This window comes from Nicotiana tabacum, chromosome 22 (genome assembly GCF_000715075.1).
Source record: "Nicotiana tabacum cultivar K326 chromosome 22, ASM71507v2, whole genome shotgun sequence".
Classification (NCBI taxonomy): Eukaryota; Viridiplantae; Streptophyta; class Magnoliopsida; order Solanales; family Solanaceae; genus Nicotiana; species Nicotiana tabacum.
Window position 1 is genome coordinate 189,248,755 of NC_134101.1, and position 20,106 is coordinate 189,268,860.

Here is a 20,106-nt window from a genome sequence, read left to right on the forward strand (position 1 = left end):
TCACTCAGCACCTTTAGCAGAGCATTCTTGTGTGCCCTCACAATTCTGCAGCAAAGAGAGAATGGATATCTATGTCGGCGTCTTGTTTAACTGGTCGATGACCGAATACTCCTTGGCCTGTATTTTCTTCCAGAGGTTGTCTAGACCTATCTCGATGATGGGTGACCGGTTGGAGGCCTGCTTGCTAGACTCAGCTAGATGTTCAGGGGTATAGACTCCACCAGTTCTTGTCATACCCTGCGCTGCAACAATCTCTTCGAACCTGACCTTGCCTTTCCTCCTCGCCTCCGCAGTATAGTCCCAGGGTACAGCCTTTGTATGGAATGGTGTCATGGCCGACATCGCCACTGGGATCGGCATGGCTATCTTTACTCCGAACGGAGCGTGTGCCTTGGGTGGAAAAACTGCAACCTCAAATGGTGTGGGTGCGTTTGCTGAAGACACGAATTCAACCTCAATTAGTGTTGGCGTCTTTGTGGACGATGTTGCTTCAAATTCAAGTGGTATAGACAAATTTACCTCAGCATCCTCAGACGGTTGAATTTGGACTATGATTGGATTGAGAGTGACTGCTGGCTTCTTTGGGTCATCACCTTCTACGATCAACCCGATTGATCCTTCGGGATCCTAATTATCCTCTATTTCAATCATATGGATACCTCCACCCTTATGGTCTGGCAGAGGGTTATTGCGGACATTTGGTACGGGTTCCTTTGCCACAATAATCTTGTTATCAATTAAAGACTGGATCTTGTCTTTCAAGGAACGACATCTGGTGTGTCAATTCATGCCGGAGTGGTATGCACAGGATTTATTTGGGTTGACCCACTGAGAAGGGTTCTCAGTGGTTGCAGTAGAGATGAAGGTGACATAACCAGCGGCTTTGAGTCTCTCATACAAATGGTCAATGGGTTCATCAATGGCTATATATTATTTTGGAGGTATGTGATCAAAATTTAGCTGAGGTCTAGGGAAGTTTTGGCGTGCAGGAGGTGATTGATAATGGGAAGGTTGAGTATTATAGCTTTGGTAGACATGAGCATGTTGGGAGTATCTAGGTGAAGTAGGTTGATATGCGGGAGGTAGAGGTGACTGATAAGTTGGTGGAGTTTGGTATGAGGGTAAATGTGCTTGGTAATTTAGGGTTTGCTGATATGTGAGTGGAGGTATTGGGTAAGTTTGGTATTTAAGGAGAGACTTGGTCCTTTGTGCAGCCATCATGGCCCCTACGTCCCTTTTATTGGACACACCACCGGACTGTAAAGAATTATTTGTAGCTTGCAAGGCCTCGAAGTTTGTAACCATACCACTTTTGATACCCTCTTCAATTCTTTCACCTAGTTTGATAATATCGGAAAACTTGTGGTTCTCAATCATCTCAGCCGCTCATAGTACTATGGGTCCTTATAAGCACATGTCGCACCAGCCATAACACACCCAAAATCATCAACCCAAAGGCACACTCAACTTGGTGACAATTGTGACATCTTCCTCAAGCGATCCAAACCCATTTCGTACCACAGACATCCTACCGGGTATAAGTTAGGACACTTCATAGAAATCTCATATGATATTAGGCAACCCCTAACCTCCTCACAGGAGATAGCTCACCTGTGTAATCTTATATCAACATCTTTTTATGACCTGCCATAGTATAATTCTATATAATCAATGACTCCTCCTGAGTCCACACTTATCCACAAGATGCATAAACCTATTTCATTTCATCAATGAACAACTAGAAGACCTTTCAACATATCCCAACAAAAGTCGTATTCACACCAAGATGACAATCAAGCATTCCCAATCCCCTTGTAGCTCAAGCAAACCCTTCTCATAAAAACGAATTCTCAAAGTCACCACTAATATGAAGCGCCCTCAATTGTCCATTATGACCCCAATAACATCAAACATCCTCGAAATGTATGGCAATCCCAGCACCAAATCCACAATGATACGCTCTCGCATCATAAAAATCTTCATAAGTTACTACTCCGTCTCTAGGGCTCATTCTTATCCAGCTGACATTCAAACACTGTGAAACTTGCCCAATAATGTTGACTCAAATCATGATACCTCTTTTAAATACCTGGATGAATAGAATACCACAACTACGAGCCTCCTCAAGGATCATCTCCCTCAAATAATCAACACTTGGAACACAAATCTGACACTGAAGTCAAAACACTATGTGCCTAAGAGCCAGTAAATAGGTAACCATCATATAGATGACCTTTAATGCATTCAAATAAGGATGACCAAGCAACAATGCAAGCGAGAGCTTTACTCAATCGAGAAATACCCAATCTCATAAATCTATCGACCAGGGCTTGAACATCCATAGCCCAAATGCCTCGCCTCGTATGGAACAAATGATAAACTCCAAAATGTAAACCAAGTATTTTTCTCATAGGCTGCTATGGATGCAAGCTTAAGCAACAACCCCACGAGTATGATCCCGCACCACGTCAAAACCAATGCCTAAATTATCATACTATACTGCATACAGCCGCAAACCCGCAGGCAACACCATCAGCAGGGCTGCAATAGATGACAACTCATCCGCAAAGTGACAAAAGTATTCTAACCTATCACATAATAGAAAGTTATCTCGCATTATGTCTGTATCCTCATCAAAGCTCGCAAGTGACCGTCTGATATCGAGTACTCAAAAAAACAGCACATACAAAATGAATAAGAATGAATTGGAGATATAGTCTTCAAGCTGAGATAAAGTCGCGAAATCAAGAAAGGGGATGATTTCTAACAGTTTGGTAGCCTCTCAATGATAGACATAGACGTCTCTGAATCGATCCGCAAGACTCTAGTAAACTTTCTCATGACTCGTAGAACCTATAAAAATAAGGCTCTGATATAATCTTGTCACGACCCAAAATCTCATCAAAGGGGTCGTGATGATACCTAATCTCTATGACAAGATAAATTGATATCAACATTAAATCAACAAAACATGATATAATAAGACATCGTTTATTGTAAAAGCAAAAATAGAGTTAACACAAACCGAAAGGACAATACTAAATACATCTCACCAGAACTAGGTATTCTAGAGTCATGAGCTCTAGTTGAATACATACAGAATATTCGAAATACAATACAGTTCGAATGTAATATTAACAGTATCAACATAAAGGATGAGACACTAAGGGACTGCAAAGACATACATCTCTACCTTGAATACTTATTACCGATGCAAACTCTGACTCTCAAGATCCTCTCCCTCTAACATCTGGATCTGCAAGAAAATATGCAAATATGTAGTATGAGTACACCACGATCGTTACCCACTAAGTATCAAGACTAACCTCGGTGAAGTAGTGATGAGGTTCAAGTCATTTGATACTCACTACTCAAATAACATGTGCAATGTATCAATAGCTGGAAACATAATATGTAATGGAAAATAACACCAACAATCTCGTTAGAACAAGTGATAACAACTCAACATAGAAGAATCCACCTTTGCCAACAAATCATCAAATAGAAGAGGGGGCATATGATAGAACGTCAAATTTAACTAACAACTCATAAAAATGCAAGACAGAGTTTTAACAAAGTATGCATGCGATCAGAATATAACCCTGTTTCAACACATAATCAACATCAAGAGAAACACCCCAAATTATCACATATCATCATCAACAATGCCACCCTTATTTCGCCGCATGTGCAAGTAACAATAAATTCCCTTCTTATTTCGTCACATGCACATATCAATACCATGGTTTCTCCATGTGGGCAACCCGAGAAAATGGCACCCTTATTTCTCCCCACATGTACAACAACATTCACAAATGCACGACAAAGACCTCATTCCAACATCTAATCAATCTGCTCAACATGTCTACATGTGTCATAATTATCACCAAAAAAATAATGAAAACTTTATCAAAGATATCAGCTCACAATTTATCAATAAAGTGCACAAGGACATGACAATAACACAAAATTGCAAATGGGTGTTTAACATATAAAGTATTACTACGGCAAAAAATGTTTCATACAAAATATATACTCAAATTAAGGTATATTAATAGCCTACATTTCTAATCTGGACATAAGCCACACATAACACCCGCATACACTCTTAAGGAGTATTTCATTATACAAGGTTATGAAAGATACTTACCTCAAATAGGCCAAATATAGCAAAAACAATATTCTAAAAAGCCATTGCCTCATAGATGGGCCTGCAATAAAGCTCCAATCTTGATCAAATATCAAAAAGTTAAACAAAACGTCTATCTAGGCTTGCCTAGCCAAACCCGACTAAAGTTACAAATCCCGACTACCCATTCAAATATGAGTCCAAATATATAAGTTTCAGTCAAATCCGACTTCAAATTGGGGTTCAAATCCTAAATTATTACTCTCTAAAATTTACTCACAAAAACCTATTAACCCTAAGATTTCATAAATCAAAAGCCAAACTCAAAGATGGAATTATAATATAAAAATAAAATACAAGTCAAGAACATTTACCCCAATCAAGAGGTGAAAATTGTCACAAATATTGCCTCAATCTGAGCTCCCAATCTCAAAATATGATAAAATGAAGCCAACCCTCGAATATAATGTTTTGTCCGATGGTTTCACATTTGCGATGACTTCCGCCGCTTCCGCGCACAAAGTTCTACATATGCGGTCTCTCAATCTCAAGTCACGTCTGCGCTAATTTCCTTATTTCTACAGCTTTCCAAAAGTGCATCATCGGCCGCTTCTGCAACCATGCACCTATGTCAATATTGTGCAGGTGTGACACACCAGAACCAACAATCCATGAAAAGACCAAAATTGTCCGAAATTAATCCAAATTGCACCCGAGCCCCACGGAACCCCGTCCAGTTATACCAACTAACCCCAAAACATAACACAAACCTACTAGAGGCCTCAAATCACCGAAAATAACATCAACACCACAAGTCGCACCTCAATTCAAGCTTAATAAACTAACCAACTACCAAACATTCAACACTCATGCCGAAACACATCTAAACATCTCCAAATGACCTCAAATTTTGCACACAATCCCCAAATGACACAACGACCTCATTCCAACTTCTGATACAACAATTCGAACCTGATAGCCTCAAATTCAACTCCCCATCAAACTTGTGAGCTCTCCAATTCTTTAAATTTTCAACTTTCGTCAAATAGATCCAAAACCTTCTTGGAACATCTTCATTCAAATCCAAACATATGCCTAAGTCGAAAATCACCATACGAACCTATTGAAATCATAAAATCCATATTCCGAGGTCGTTTATTCAAAAGTCAAACCTTGGTCAACTCTTCCAACTAAAGCTTCCGAATTGAGAATTACTCTCCTAATCAACTCCGAACATCTCAAAAATCAAAACCAACCATATACGAGAGTAAAAATGCATAATGTGAAGCCACTCAAGGTCATAAACTGTCAAACAAAGTGAAAAAGCTAAAAGCGATTGGTTGGATCATTACATGGCCTCTCGAAGATAAGTGAGGACGTTATTATACTTATCCGTAAGACTACTAGACACTTGCTCATGATTCATAGTACATATGAACCTAGGGCTTTGATACCAACTTATCACGGCCCAAATCCCACCAAGTCATGATGACACCTAACCCAACCTACTAGTTAAGCCAAATAATATAAGATACAACTATAACAATAAAATATCAATAAATAATAAATAAGGCTGCGAAAGCCAGTACAACTATCTCAAGGACGGTAGTACAAGTCATAAGCCACTAAGAATAAGAATACAATTCTGGTTTGAGAAAGATACATCATATGTTTTGAAATTTAGATAAATAGAAATATAAGTCCTAAACTACCATGAAATAGTGGTAGCTTGAATCTGGAACACCGGTACGTATTCAATGCTAGGCTTAGTCTCCCAGTGCAACACATCTCTCAAATCTGCGCAATGGAAGGTGTAAAAGTGTAGTATGAGTACAACTAATTTCGTGTACTCAATAAGTATCTTGCCTAACCTTAGTTAATTAGTGATGAGGTTTTTTAATGCAAAAGATACTCACTTTATATAACCAAAACAATAACATGTATAATACAAAATTATCCAAAGAAGCAATCACGGAATAATGGACATCAATAATTATGATGCACATCTGAAGTAGAAGTATTAAGCATGATTTTCTAATTAAACATATCAAAGCAATACAACTTGCAAAAAACCACTCACACAAATGAATATGCACCAAGAGATTTTTACTCGAATACTTCCTTTTGATGTAAACTATCTATGCCTGACAACGATCCGATTCTACATCAAATTCAAAATGGCACTTACATGAGAATATTTACACGAGAAAACATGTCATGGTATGATGATCACTCTCTTTTTACATAAACCTGATTCTCTCCAAGTGCACAATAAATCACTAACAAGTCTCATGCGTGTATAATGCATCCACTAGCATATATAGAAGACACACATGAATAAAGCATGTAAAAATGCATGAATATGCACAAAGGATTCACTTAAATGTCAAAGCTTCCATCTTTATGCTCAATAACTCATTACATAGGATCTCATATGATAGTCAACTAGAAACCCGTCCGTTTCTCACATCTTGCATATACGCCATCAAAAGAAAAACATGAGAGGGCGACCCTAGGGGGGTGGATTTATATCTACACGTGGCATAGCCAGAGCATCATGTCATAATAATATCATATCACATAAAGACCTCATGCCAATCGATAACAATATCATAATCATTGCACAAGAAAATACCTTGCGCTAAATTAATATGATATCAAAATATCCGCATGACATAAACCTTGTTCCATAACCTCGGTCCATATCTGAGAAACATATGCAGTAATGTATGTGTATGAGTAAGAGGCAAACATATATAATACACATGGATTGAGAAATACCCATGAATGGGTGTGTGCTTGTGTACAAGGGATGATCCCTAGGCTTTTGTAATGCATATATATATATATATGAGCACATACCCAACATGGAATACGTCATACAGATAATCAAAATAAGCATCACAATCTAAATAATAGTCTTTAACATGGACAAGAAAATTCAAGTAGTCATACACCAATTCGATGCATAACACAATAATAACTTATACAAATGTTAGTTCATAATATACGTGTGACTATATTTAAATCAAGTATATCAATGATCTCAAGAATAGTTCGTCATGCTCAAAATAAGGTATTATTAACCTAAACATTATCTCTATCAGGGTTCATGGTGCTCACGTAGTCATTCAATCAAGTAAAGCATAGAACAAGTGGAGCATGATTCAAACAACAAGGCATAAAGTAGACCAGAATCTACCCCAAGTATGAATACACATGGCAAATGTGTTTATGCTCATCACCTCATATATATAAATCACCCCTGTATGTAGAAAAGAATATAAATTAGTTAAAAAAAAATTCTCAATCAAAGCTAGGCAAGACACTTACCAAATCTGAGCAAATCAAAGCTCCAAAATTGCTTGTCCTTGATAGATCACCTTCAACCGGTTAGAATCTAACCAAACATCATCCAAGGAAGCAACCAATACCATAGGAAAAAATTCCGATCAATAAAGCTTCAATCTTTGAATAATCTCCAACAAATAAGCAAAGTTCAATGCGGGGTCGCGTGCCTGAAATTAGGAATCATTACCAAATCGGGATGAGCCATAATCTGTCAAGTCCATATATGTTATTAGATCCAAAATAGTGTCCAAATGGATACTCAAATCCCCAAAATACACTTTATTAAAGTGTAGACAAAACCCACAAATTTTATCTCAAAATTCTATATTTTGGGTGTTAATAATTCATGTACTAGTTTAAACCGCTTTTATTATTATCATTTATTTTTATAGAATTGCAACGTCGTGAAAATGTATTTCGAACTACGTTGCAATCAATGCACCCGTAATTGTTAAACACACTTCGACTCCGTTGAGATTTGGAATCGGGTCACATCAAAGCGCACCCAAATTTAAGAATATAATTTAATCGAGCCGCGCCTAAAGAGTTTAACGCATTCTTATTATTATTTTTTTGGAGAAGGCCATGAAATTTGCTAAACGGCCTGTCCGAATTCTAAATATTTATTATGGTTAGTTATTGAGGGCCCCGCAATTTGCATTCTTACTTGGCGAGGCTCGTCTCATTATTTTAGAAAAAGGATATCCTGAAGCGACTACATTTCTATTACGTTTGTCTCTAAAAAATAAAAGAGAAAAATATCAAACTTACTTGTTTAAGCAACTAACATACTAAATCTCTACTATATATGACGAATCCGAATTTTTGCTTGATTGCCTAATTGGTTATTTATGAGGTGAGAATTATTTTATGCCTCGTCTTTAAGGAGTGAATAAGTTCTGTTAATTTGATAGGAGGGATTGCAAGCAACAGATAACTCATACTAAATTTACATTAAACAATCCTTAAGTTTGAACTTTGTAATTAACTTATTTAGGCTTGATAAATGAAATCGGCTACTTATTAAGAAAAACTACTGTTAATTGGATTCGAGAATGCCTATTAATTTTCCTCGAAAGTCATCGCATTATTCCGAAACGATGAATCTATATTGAAACCCATATCGAAACTATGTGGAAACAAGTAGTCTAACAAAAGGGTTGGCATACATTATTACCCTGTTAACGTAACACTGCATGAGAATTAGTTTGGGGTACACTTATCTTGAAGTCACATGGAACCGAATGTAGCAGATTCGATAGTTTAGAGATCTAGGCAAAATACATACATATGCTTGCTATGATTCTATGTTATGATGTCATAACTGAAACAAAACTAACGGTCGTATGCATTAAGACACATCTGATCTATCAAGCCAATTCTATCTAATTGTTCATCTCAACTTAGAATGCATGTTAATTTATATAGAGTATTTGCAGTTTGTATTTAAACAAATACAGGCCAAACAAACATTCAACCTGTTTTTGAACACAAGTATTATAACATAAACAGACATTCGTTTCTTTATTTCTGCTTCAACTTCAAACTTTCAACAACATATGGTTTCAGAAGTTGTGTACCTGGAAATGTTTGACAATTGAAGAAAAAGGGAAGTCAGCGGAGTAACAATGGCAACAAGTGCAGCAGCAGTAAGAGTAGGTAACCAAAATCCCAGTGCAAGATGCAGTTATAGCCAATGGGAAGAGGCAGCAAAATGACAGCAATAAGCAGGGGAGTGGACTCAGAATTCAGACGATCCAATTCCAAGAGAAAGCAAACCAATACGAACCAAACAAACAAAAACTTAGCTGATACTTGAGAGGAAATCAGCACTTATTTGAACAGGTTAAACAAACTGGGAATCGAACAAACAGCAGGAAGAAAAAAACAGTTTCTGCTTTCTGTGTATCCCTCTCCCTATCTCCTTTCTCTCCCGAATCCAAATGTCAATCTTCAGTTTTGAAACTATACTTGAGTTATCAAAAGAAATCTTTTCCAGTTTTCTGTTTATCTTCTTGAACTTCAAACCCTCAATGATTCAGTCTGAATCCCCTATGTCTGTCCCTCTAATATCAGATGGTATTCTTTTCCTCTCCCCCTCTCCTATATGTTCTGTGTGTATTAATATGTATGTATTTCAGCTCTTTTTTCTCCAATCCCTCCTCTGTCTGTGTCTTCTCCTTTTTTCCCTTTTATCAGATGGTCTCCTTTTATAGGCCCTAACCTCAGCCCTTTAACAGCCTGTTAGACCAAAAGAAACCCCTCCCATGTGCCATCTTCTTTTCAGTTTCCACTCAGCTATTTAAGTATTAACCCCATGACATCCCCTTGGCAGGCTTAACTTTTTAGTAATGTTTATTATTTCTGAAACTTAAAGCAGAATATGGGCAGCAGGATGTAGTCTGACAGCACATGCTGTCAAACTATTTAATTCAAAAGCACTTAGGCAGGGCACAGGCTGTGCACAAAATGCACATGTTGTGCATAAGTGCACATGCCCTCCAATTTCAGAACTAGACTAAACAGAACATTGATTTTTATATTTCTGATTCAAATTAACAACTATAAGTAGACAAACTCAGTTCCTAATTGATTCAAACAAATGCTTAGCAGAAGTAAGTCGATTTGTTATTGTTCGGACAACTGAAACTAATTGACGACATATGTCGACTCGACTATACTAGTTATAACACATACAATCGTAACCAAAAATCAGACATTTAACAGTATCACACAAGGGGTTCATATTGCAATGTTAACACAGAAAAGCCCTAGGATCTAAATGAACGAACCAATTCAATATTCATTTGATTGTACAGCTTACACATACCATTATCAGTGAACAGAAGAGGGACCTAATCAAACACATAGGTTCAAACAAAGTGGACAGGACACAGTTGATAAAATTCAAAACACAAAATTTCACGAAACATGAACAGCCTTTTAAACAATCACATGGACTAAAACAAATAAAGAAAAGAAAGCAAAACTCACCTTAAACCCCAAAAAATCAAAAATCTTAACTTGGATTCGAACAGACCTTTCTTAAGGCTGAACGGACTTTAATTGATGAGAAACACTTCGATTAAGGTCCATTAGACCTTAATCTCTTCGGCTTGAACGGATATGGACCAGTGACGAGGAACCCTAAGGTTCCAAAAATCAGATCTAGGATTCATGCTTCCCTGATCAGATTCGGACCAAACCAAGCATGGTTTGGTCACGAGGGGGGTTTGGGGAGTGTCTGGTGTGAAGCTGGGGTTAAACGGTGTAGATCGAGTTTTGACTCGAATCTTTAAATGAAGATTCGAGAAGGTGGGATGGGATTCAAGCTGAACGGTTGGTGGATCCATGTTCGAGGTGTCAAGGTGGTCCTAGGGTGTTAAGGTGAAGGTCATCGGCGTTCATGCCGCCGGCTTTCATGGTGAAGGTGTACAGAGGCGGCTCTAGGGTTTGGGGTTGAAGACGATGAAGGCTGGGGTTCGGATAGGGGGGCAGGGTAATGTTATGAGTTTATATAGTTAGTGGGTAGGTGGATCCTGGCCGTTGGATGAGATGTGATGAAGGGCCAGGATCCTTCGACTAACAGGGAACGACGTCGTTTCAAGGGTAAAGGGTTGGGGTCGGTCCGGGTGAGACGGGTCGGGTCTGTTTGTGGGTTTGGGGTGAGAGATCTTGACCGTTGATCTTTCTGAGATCAACGGCCCAGATCAGACTGGATCAAAACGGCGTCGTTTGGAACGCCTCCTGAGGTCAGCTGATCTGGACTGGGTTTACATGGGGTTTGGGCTGAGTTTGTTTGGGCTTTGAATTAAAATGAAAATCAGCCCCAAACTAATTTTCAAACCCAATTTTGCACTCTCTCTTTTATTATTATTATTTTTTTTATATTTTATAACAAAACCTAAGTAAATCAAATTAAAATTAAATAAATACTTAATACAATTATTTGCACACATATATCAAAATATTTAAAACAGGTAAAATCAAACAAAACAAAAAATCACGAACAAAGATGCCTATTTGTGATTTTCTATTTAACAACCGGATTACGGTTCAAATTACGCATGACACATACATTTTTTGTATTTTCTTTTAATAAAAATAAAATGGGCAAAAATCGTAAATAATTAGCAAAGTGCCATGTAAAAATCCAAAAATTGTACAGCAGGACCAATTGTTATTATTTTTTTATTTTTTTTGGAGCGATTGTCGCGCGAAACAAAAATCACGTGCTCACAACCACCATAAAAGCAAAACACATGTGTTCTTCCCATTTGAGGGGGTTCCCCTTGCTACAAATTTTGTTTTCTGGATTGTTAAACCCTCCTATGTGGCCGTATCTCTGGTATATGAACTGCGGAGTAGAAATATCGGCTACTAAATATGGGTTGTGGACCCCCCTGCTTATCTTTAACGAGTCTAAGAATCTGTGCACAGTGATGACTCTTGGAGCAACCAGATACTTGTGTCTCAGAGGAACCTCAGCGCTCCCAATATATCCGGCTATTTCTTCCAAAGTTGGGGTGAGTTCAAAATCTGAGAAATGAAACACGTTGTGGGCCGGGTCCCAGAATGTAACCAACGCCTTTATGATATCTCCTCTAGGCCTAATCTTCGACAACCCGGTGAGACCTCCCAAATAATGATTGACCTTGTCTTGCCCTGATTTACCCAGATCATCCCACCACATATGCAACTCCAAAGGGATCTTGTTCATGAATGTTATTGGCAAATTTTTACTCGTGCTCATTCTGCACATTTATTAGGGTGATTAAGCAAAAATCATGATTCATTTTGACTCAAACTCAAAGATGACATTTTTTTCCAGACCTTCATTTCAAAAGTAAAAACCCGTCTTTGCAAATACGGCCTTTCAGCACTTCCGGGGGAAAATTTTAAGGTTGTGCTTGCTAACCGGCCCAAAAATTTGAGAAAGAGACCAAAGGCGGTTGTTCTTGCAAAAACAGCCCTCTGGCGTCCTTTTGGGGACATTCGGCTATTTTGACAAGAATGGCATCCCCTTATTTATTTACAACAAAGTAATAAAAAAAATTGGTTTTTTGGGAAATTTTTGCAAAAGGAAAGTTGGACCCGATGGGGGTTGCCTACGTATCCCACATCCGGTGAGAATCAAACTGGCGTAGTTCGGGCAATTCTGACAAAACAAAAACCAACTCTTTTTTTTTGAAAAAAAAATGCAAAAATTTTCTCTTTTTTTTTCCAAAATTTAGGCAGAGTTTCGGTATATTTTGGACATTGGTTTTCAAAAATAGACAATTATCTCTCTCAGTCCCCACATTGACTTTCCTTTTAAACTTTTCCTCTATGAGCCGGTCAACATGCAAATCCGAAGCAAATGAATGCACAAGTAGCAAGTAAGATGCATCAGGATGGTCTTTTCATTCCGGGTACACCTGTCCTAGACAGACCCACCCCTGTGTTGAATCTCCAAAGTCAAATGCACATGATGCAAACAAACGTTCCTACTAGGGATCCGGTATGAGGTTGAGTTATTCTAGGTTCAAAACTTAGGTATGTGTTCTATACTGTGTACCCGAGCGGACAACTCGAGCCGAGGAGGGGGCTGCGTACCGGGAACCAAAAGGCCATCCGACTTAGTAACTTGTCCGAGCCTCTTTCTTATTTCAAGGTAAGACACTAACAAAATAGGGAGTCTCGACCAACGAGCACATCCCCGAAGATGAGAAGAGAAGGGTTTCATAGCAGTTTATATACAGTTCAAATAATATCAAAATGGTAAAAAGCGGCATTTAACACATTACGCTCAAACATGCAATAAAATCTGATAATAAATAAAGCCAATTACAACAATTATTCTAAGCTCGAATTCTTGAACCTTGAACCATAAGTTCTGGGTTCTTTTCCCCAGCAGAATCGCCAGAGCTGTCACACCTTCTTTTTCCTACCCCCGAAAGGTATAAGAGAGTTTTTGTTTTCCAACTTAAAGTGACAATCGAAACGGGATCATTTTATTAAAAGATTCAAAGTTGCCACTTGGGATAATTTTATGGTGTCCCAAGTCACCAGTTCAAATCCCAAATCGAGGAAAAGATTGACTCTGTTTTACAGTCTGCGAACATAGAGATTCGGGTAAGCAATTCTGTTAACCCAGGAGAAGGTGTTAGGTATTCCCGTATTCCGTGGTTCTAGCACGGTCGCTCAACTGTTATAATTGGCCCATTATCTGATTTTAATACATGGTTTAACCTATGGTACAATTTTAACTTTATACCCGCTTTTATTCAATTATCATTTTTAGGGAAAGATTCAATGTCATATAAAACACATCTTGAACCACGTCACATAAATGTATCCGCGGTCTACGACACATTTCATCTAACGTTGTTGAGATTTGGATTTGGGTCACATAAATGCACACCCGAGTTTTAGAAATTAAGTTTCTTAACCATGTCACGGGAACTGTACCCATAGCTACGACAAATTATTTAATTAATGCTCCTAAAGCAAGCTACAATGTTCATAAGTAGTTTATAAAGGATGGGCTATTAATGGGACCTAACAGAAAAACTTCCCATTTTGTTAATTAATCTTCACCAAACCGAATTCCATGAGCCCAAAATATAATGGCTTTTTTAATTAGTGCTAAAATACAATGGCTTATATCCTGCAATCACATAATGGCAATGTTATTTATTTTCATTCTAAAAATTACTATATGGGCCCATAAGAAATTAAATCTCACCGCAAAATTATATTTCAAATTTTTCCCTACCTAACATGTACGGATTCAACAACAAAGTAAAATGATGAAATCAACCGAACCAACGTTTCATTAATTCATTAATCACTCTCACTATTCTGATATACTAAATTAATAACGAAATGACAAAAGACCAAACCCATTCATTATACTATGGACAAAATTTCTCACAGTGAACCATGGAAACACAATTGATGAGCAAGTATAATTTAAAATAACCATTTAGCATGCTAGTTCAGAATAAACAATGATAGGCATACATCCAAAAGTTTAGCATGAGATTTAATAATAATATTATATCCCAACAACTCAAGACCAGTTCATTTTTCATGTTCCAAATTGAAAAGGCAGCGATTCAAACATTGCAAATCCTTATACAAATTTAGGTTTTCCTTGAGGCTTTAAAAAGAACATACATGGATTTCCAAGAAGAGACCAAATGAAGATGCCAAATTCTGAAACGGAATCGTGAACTACAAACAGAACTAATGAACAAATGATCTTGTCGGACTCGAACTTGAACCGGCGACCGACCTGGACCTCAACCTCAGTTTCCCATTTTCGTACTCTGTTTTTCTAGCTACTGTGCGTGTGTTTGTGATCTTTTGAGAAGAAGAGAAGGTTGGTTTCCTTTTTTCTAATGAGAGAATGAGAGCTTTCAAAAATGGGGGGTGCCGCTAGCTTCTAAAATCTGAAGAGGAAGCTCCCTCAAGTTCTGTCTAAATAGGCAGCATAAAATGCACTTCCTATTCACAAATGCCTCTTTCCTATTTTACTAATCCCTACTCAAAACCTTTCTAGTGCACTACTAACCCCACCATTATAGAAACTTCCTAATTAGTTAGGTAAATAACCATTTTATGAATAGAGCCCGTGAGTTTTTATCTGTATCCTCAAAAATTGTGCTTGGAGAGGAAGCAAAATGTTCAAACCGTGTGGTCCCCACTGTGCAATAACGTGTCCGTGAATAGAATTGTAGTGTCTGTGATAAGTTTGTTGGAGGAATTATCTAGAAGGGTGACATGGGTAAAGGTGATTGGAAGTTGAGAAAAAAAAATGAAATATAAAAATTGAAAATAAAGAAAGAAATATAAAAAACGAAAGGGTGACCACTTCCGTTTTCTTTTCTTTTCTTGATTTTACCTTTGATTTTCCAGTTCTTTGGTGTCATTCTTATCGTTTTGTTTTTGTTGTTGTTGTTTTTTTTTCTTGTATTCTAAATATGATTTAAAATATTAGTTTTAGCTAAAAAATAATAGGGAATAGTTCAACAGGAAAACAAGATAGTTATATTAAAGAAATTTAAATATTACTCAATATATACTATAACCTACAACTTTAGAACTAAACTAAGTACATATATTTTCAAAAATTTCCTTCTTATACATAATGTCAGCACTATTTTTGCATTATTTTTTTTTAATTTTATGAAAAGTAAGAAAAACTAAAAGTTACTAGTCAAAATAACAATTTTCTAACATAAAGAAAAATATTTTTGTAATTTTCATTGTAAAGATAAACTAAAGCAATAAGTCAAAAATAATCAAAATAGCGATACTAGACTTAGACTAAATATTTAAATGCTAAAATATGTAAAATCTTGGGGAGGGTCAAAAATCACATGTCTACATCTATATTTTCATTAATGTGGTGCTTATGCTTTCCTGAGCCGAGGGCCTATTTGAAATAGCCTCTCTATCCTCACAAGGTAGGGGTAAGGTCTGCGTACACACTACACTCTCCAGACCCCACAGTGTGGGATAATACTGGGTATATTATTGTTGTTGTTGATGATGGTTTGGGTGTGAATTGTTGGGCATGCATGTGCTAATGGAAGTTGTAGATGGCCTAGAGACAATGGTGTGGTGAATCATTGGTAATAAAGGTGGTTGTTAGGTGAAGAAATTTCATTGAAGGAGGTTCTAGAAAGATATCCACATTACATATTTGATAAAAGTATAAATGACTTAACATATAGCAATCTTATATTGGTACAAATGTGTTGCGTTGTTGTAGATTAAAGTTGTTTAGTATGGTGGGCTATCATAGTACTATGAAAGGGCGAATTTCAGGTATGTTGGCTAACCTTCTCCCTTTGAATCGAATTCCATGATGTTCCTGTGAGTTTCAAATATAGTTGACCCAAGTTCCTAATTCCCGTGTTCCGAGTTATTCTTTATTTGATTATTCCGAATAAGCTTGTGTTGAGATATATATATATATATATACCAAAAATGTGCACCAAATTCTCCTATCGTCTTCTATTCTCCATCGGGAATATATCCTATTGTGACCATTATGTCGAGATAGTATGATTTCAAATCATGTGTAAATCTCATGTTGTTATGCCCATTTGTGAAAGAAAACCCAATGCGCCTAAGACCCTTATTGTTCATATTTATGCTTAAGGCCTCAATCCCAAATGCTTTTATTAATGATGATCCATAAAATATGCTTGAAAGGGAAAGAACTGACAGTAAGAAATAAAACGTGGCCATGGTTGGTGTAGCTAGTGCATTTGATCTGAAGTCATGTTTAAATCGTAAATCACCATGCCCTCCTTTATAAATATTTCCAATGTGATTTGAGTTCTTACGTACTCAAGATTTGAAATTATGTGTTGCCTTTTTTGAAGAAGTAGTTAGAAAGGTACGGTGTATTACTCGCTTATGATTTTTAACTTGTGTTGTGATTACAAGTCATTGTGCTCCATACTTTGAAAAGGGATCCAATGCGTTTAAAGCATTCATTACTAATGAACTTAAAGTTGTGATTTTTGGAATATTCCGTATGTTGATGTTTAATGGTGATCCTTGAAAGTAAAGAAAAAAAAGTGTGGAATATGAAATATTGTCGTCGTGCCATGATTAAAGAATCTTGTGAATGGCCAAAAGTGCTAAAGAAATAGTGTTGTTGAAAATACTAATGAAGGTTTATACAATGTAAAAGATGATGAGGTTGATACATTTGTATTTATATTACCTTCGTATTCAAAAACAAAAATGTTTTTGGGAGTATCATTAGCAAATCGAGGAAGGGTGAGTCATAAGGCGCAAACCCGAAATTACACGTGCCGTTGCATGGGTGGGTAGTGATGGATTGTGTTTATTTACCTTATTTGGGATGGGATTGATATTTGCTATGGAGTGGAAAGTCAACCCACACGGCATATGTGGGAAGGCGGCCTAGCCGATCAGATGGAGATCGGACGTCATGTTGCGCACATGGTGGTATTACTCTTGGTAACACTTTTTTTCGCATCACATGTCAAACCACATTGTCTCCGGGGAGATGGCCTAGATGATCGAGCGTGATCGGACTCTGTGCTAAAAACACGGTGGTATATTAGAGCTAATGATATCCTACCAAAAATATATATTATTTTCGTAATTTGAAAACTGTTATGTTTTAACTTGGGTTTTGGATATCATTGATTGTTACTTGTTGTTGCAATGATGTTTGCCCTTCTGATATTGCTGTTCTATTTTGAAAGAGGATAATTAGCTTTACATACTAGTACTATTCCACATGTACTAACGCCCCTTTTGCCGGGGGCGCTGCATCTTCAATGGATGCAGGTGGTTCATCAGCGGGCAGCTTTGGTCCTCGTTAGTAGTCACTCTCTATTCAACAGGTTTTGGTGAGCCCTACTCTACTCCGGGCCCGATGTCACTTGATGTTGTACTTTATGTTTTGAGTTATAGCGGGGCCTTGTTGCCGGCACTTCCATACTACTTTTTTGTTGTACTTAGAGGCTCCGTAGAAAAGTTGTGGTGGTGTTTGATGTTGGGAATTGAACTAGAAGTGTTGGATTTTTGGAAAACATGTTTCTTATCATATCTATAAACTTGTAATATTTTAGAAATCGTAAATGAATCTTTTTTGGGTAATGGAAAAAGAATATGGAACACTTGACTCTTCTCTTGTCTATAACTTGTACTGATTGTTATATTATTAATGGGCAGGGTTGGGTAGAAGGCATCCAGTAGACTTGTTCGGCCGTGGTATCTCGGTTGAGTGCCAGTTGCGCTCCCCGAGTTTGGGGCATGACACTTCCAGCCTTAGCAATTCATCCTCCGCGATTGCAACATCCTTTATGTCATCGCGTTGAGCACCTTCGAACCCAGGTTAGCCCAACTAACTTATCGCATTTGCAACATTCACTATGTGAACACGAAGAATTACTAGACCACAATACGCGATGCGTTTCCGCGATCACGAAGAACAATTTTTTTCATCTCCACATAATATTACGTGATCACGAGGCCTCCATCACGATCACGATGTGTACCATTGATACCGAAACCAGCAACTGCAAATCAAAAGGAAATGCTCCAAAACACACCTGAGGCCCCCGGACCCTGACCAGTTATGCCAACAAAGTCCCCATACCTTATCTAAACTTATTTAAATGCTCGAAATGCCAAGAATGGCATCAAAGTCGAGAATTGATGATCAAAACCATTCTCTTAACTTTCAAACCTTTTAAACTTTACCGAGTGCGTCCTAATAGTACTTAGACATTCTAGATCATGATCGAACATTATACACATGTCCCAATCAACTAAATGGACCTATTCGAAATCCCGAAAATACGAGCCGGTGTCCGATAACACCAAAGTCCACTCTAAATTTAACATAGAAAATTTAAAAACCTTTAAAATGCAAACTTCCTATAATAAGCACTGAATCACTCGCGCATCACGCGATACTCAACCTGAACATACATCCAAGTCTGAAATAACCTTACCAACCTATAAGAACTTTTAAATCCCAGTTCCGAAACCGTTTACTCAAAAGTCAAACCTTGATTAACTCTTCCAACTTAAAGCTTCCGAATTGAGAATTATTCTTTCAAATCAACTCCAAACCTCTCGAGAATTGAAACCAACCACATACTCGAGTCTTAATACACAAAGTGAAGCTACTCAATGTCTCATTCTTTTGAACAACATGCTAAAGCTCAAAACAACCCGTCGGATTGTTACACGTGGTAAATCTTCTGTGAACGAATACTTTAATATAAATTAATCTACTTTTCACAACCATGTTAATAAACTATTTTGAAAGCTTTGGCAGCTATCTAAAATCTCTGTCATAGGAAACCGTGTGAATTACAATGACAACCTTGATGTTAGAAGCAACGGAAGATCAACAAGTGTAAAAAATCGGACCATGTACGTGGTAGTTATATATCTGTATAGATGGAGAAAGAACTAGACCGTGTATGATATAATTATATATCTGTATTGATAGAGAAAGAAGTTCTATCATATAAGAAGAAGAAAAAGAAAAAGTAGTCTGGACTAAAAGCTCATGTGCTTTGTGAAGGGGTATTAGTATCCCAATCTTATATACTTATTGAAGAATGATTGTGTTTTAAATACTTTTAAGGAGTGACTTTAAACAATAACACTAAAAGAGGCTATTTATACATTCACACTAAAGAAACGGTTTACATAATTTCTGAGGCCCAATCATTTAGTTTTAGGCCCTACAATCTCAAATTCACTAAAGAAAATACGAAACACACAACATAAACACATATTCCGATCATAAATATTTCTTGACGTTTCTTCTTTTCTGCAATTACAATTCTCCTTTAACGTATTAGTTACATACTAGAATTCATTAGTAGATGCGCGTCCAAAGGGATTATCAAATACAAAAGAGATGGTGTTCCATAAAACAATCAAAGCAACGAAATTTTCTCTTGCCAGTTTGCACTGTAAAGTTGCAAATGACCTTCTCAAGCTTGTTGAAGGTAGATGTTTTGGCCAACCAATGTTTTTTCTTCAATGGGAGTGATAAAAAAAGTGGAGAAAGCTGATGAGAGGGCAAGATCACGAAGAGTGTGAGCCTATACAGAGTTCAGTCATCA

At 37.3% G+C, this 20,106-nt stretch overlaps 1 long non-coding RNA gene across 3 annotated transcripts; it reads right to left on the minus strand.

Annotated features, from left to right (window-relative positions):
* Positions 1–5,669: 5,669 nt before the first annotated feature.
* On the minus strand, positions 5,670–15,094 carry LOC107791803 (uncharacterized). Of its 3 annotated transcripts, XR_012705094.1 has the most exons (5): positions 9,061–15,094; positions 7,463–7,647; positions 7,332–7,394; positions 6,765–6,835; positions 5,670–5,926 (listed from the first exon to the last, which is right to left on the minus strand). It is a non-coding gene; the product is annotated as an uncharacterized LOC107791803 (long non-coding RNA). The 3 variants fall into 3 exon arrangements; XR_012705093.1 differs by lacking the exon at positions 7,332–7,394; XR_012705095.1 differs by lacking the exons at positions 6,765–6,835; positions 7,332–7,394.
* Positions 15,095–20,106: the final 5,012 nt, after the last annotated feature.